This window comes from Pyxicephalus adspersus, chromosome 1, assembly GCF_032062135.1.
Source record: "Pyxicephalus adspersus chromosome 1, UCB_Pads_2.0, whole genome shotgun sequence".
NCBI classification, from domain to species: domain Eukaryota; kingdom Metazoa; phylum Chordata; class Amphibia; order Anura; family Pyxicephalidae; genus Pyxicephalus; species Pyxicephalus adspersus.
The window spans coordinates 33,607,984-33,610,374 of record NC_092858.1 but is presented as its reverse complement, the minus strand read 5'-3'; the positions used below and the strand labels follow the sequence as shown (position 1 = coordinate 33,610,374).

At 42.7% G+C, this 2,391-nt stretch overlaps 1 protein-coding gene across 2 annotated transcripts in view; it reads left to right on the top strand.

Annotated features, from left to right (window-relative positions):
* LOC140326951 (cell division cycle-associated protein 7-like) overlaps positions 1-2,391 on the top strand; it is a 31,955-nt gene continuing 29,564 nt past the window's right edge. Inside the window, exon 1 of one of the 2 annotated variants that reach the window (XM_072406012.1) lies at positions 1-133. The gene's annotated coding sequence lies outside the window, so the exon portion shown is untranslated. The remainder of the gene's footprint in view (positions 134-2,391) is intronic. The other variant, XM_072406003.1, reaches the window with a different exon arrangement.

The following is a 2,391-nucleotide window of genomic DNA, read 5'->3' as shown; positions in this document are numbered from 1 at the left end:
ATGCGCAGTGTGTCGGGTGACGTAGGAAGAAGAACCCAGAGGAAGAGGAGAAGATGGCAGTGCCTGTTGCGCCGGCCCAGAGACGGATACCAAGGCAACGCGGGATGGAAGAAACTATTCTGCGGGATTGAAGGTAAGCGTATTTTTTTTTGGTTTGAGCAGTTTTGAGTTTACTTCCTCTTTAAGACTACACTGACGTCATGCTGCGCCTCTCTTGTTTTTCTGTTTCTAGTACAGTTCATGAATTTAGTGCAATATAAAGGCGAAGATTCAGAATATAACAATTTATTACAATAAAATTTTTGTTTTAGTATTAATAAAACATAAAAATTGTAAATAAAATCCAAATTTTTCTGGGGACCAAAATTTCTCGTGGACCACTTGCCGGTTGGCGACTGCTGTTTTAGAGTTCCTGTACCCAGCTTTAAAAACAGTAAAGGGGCCGATGTTCTCTGTTTTTAGAAGAATTGTTACCATGCCAGTTTGTCTCACTGGTATAACATGAAATTTTACTTTAAATCATAATTGTAGGGATCCTTAATGAAACATTAAAGTAAAAATTATGGAATTGATTTGGTGCTGAAGTGAAGAAGAGCATATCTGTTGTATAATTTGTATTAATTTTTATACAATAGGCATTGTTTATTGAGTGTCATAATACCCCTCTGGTTCACTCACACTCACCTTGGCTGAATTCCCTAGCAATTTCATGACAACATCTAGGTGCAAAGGGAGGTGCAAAGTCCCCCAAAAGCTCCCACAAGCTCCCAAGTATGTTCCACACAGGAGCCCACTGTTGGCTATGTCTTACATTTCCTCAGGGCATGGGGGTCCATACATTTACCTTACCTGACCCATCCTTTCCACCAAGCACAACATAACATTTTGGTCTCTTTGATCATGGCTAGTGGGTGCATACAGAAGGGTGCTGTACATGGCTTTCAGAAAACGTCTCAGCACCCTGCCTTGGTACTCCTTGCAAGAGCTCTTAATCCTGATAAAAGCAGTGGGCTATATGCTTGAATTTGTTCTCCAAATATCAAAATGTCTTAGTGGGTAAATATCAATCTGAAGAAGTAGGTTTTCCTAGCCAGGCTGCATTTACAAGTACTACCACCAGTGGCGAGTATAGCCAACAGTGGGCCCCTGTGAAGAACTGACCTGTGGTACCGTGCGGGCCCCTTATGGCTGAGGCCCATGTGCAGCAGCACCCTTTGCACCTCCCTGTGTCCATCCCTGATCACACCACATGTGAGGCTGTACCTATATGATAAAAAGAACTGAAATCCAATGAGTGAAGGGCTGTTTATGCTGTAACACTGTCCATCATGGTCTGATAAAAAAAAGTTTATCTGCTGCTCCTAAACCCCATGCTGGGCTACTCCATTGAAGTAGTTGAAAGGGCTGGGAGGAGGTTCATCTACACCCCAGGCAAACACAGTCTAAGTGCAGTGCACCACTGCATATGTTACCACCTAGTACCAGACTGCAGTGTCCTTCATTTTAAATGTTACCCCAATGCACCTCCTCAGCAGACTTGAAGTGCATCGCCCTGAAATGCACATTACCATAGTATGGGGTGTTTCAGTGCAAAGGTAAACAAAAAGACGTGTGAATTTCTTTTGATGTACTGCCAAGAGGTAGGCAACCCATTCAAATGAATGGCCTGACTTACCTTGCAGCACAGGTAAGTCACATGATATGAACCTGACCTAATAATACAAATCTTGCAGCACTCATATAATATCCATGGAATGACTCAGCACGTGTACAGCATACCATGTCTGCATGTCCCACAATACGTCAGACTCTGTACCTGACTCTTACGTCCTTCTTCTTCCTTCATAGGAATGAAAGGCCATAGGCGTGGCCCTAAACAATATGGGGGAAAGTGGGTGAACCTCTGGGAGGTACAGTGGCAAGGAGGAGCAGTGATGGGGTGGAATGTACATGTTGTAAACTGGATAATATATTTGTAGTGCTGTATAGAATACTAAATAGGTTTAATTATTAAAGCAAGCAGGAGCATCCCTATAACCCCCCACTATTCCTCTATGTAGTATCCTGGCCAAGAGAATGGTCTGGGCAGCAGCAAAGAACAGAAGAAATCATGAAATTTCAGGCACTTGAATGTTCATAGCTTGGTCACAAGTTCTCGTTAAAATATTCTGAACAAGTAGTAAAGAAGCTTGCGAACAAATATTCACTGACATTTATAGATAAAGCATGGTGGAGCAATTTATCTCCAAAGTACTCAGCAGAAGCATTAGGTTATGTTTATACCAACCTAGCTCCCCCTCACACAGCATCTGCATTGAGATAAGAAGTGTGGAAGGCTGCTGAGCCAGTGCTGATAGATAGTAGCTGGGTAGCTGTGCTACTAAAAGAATG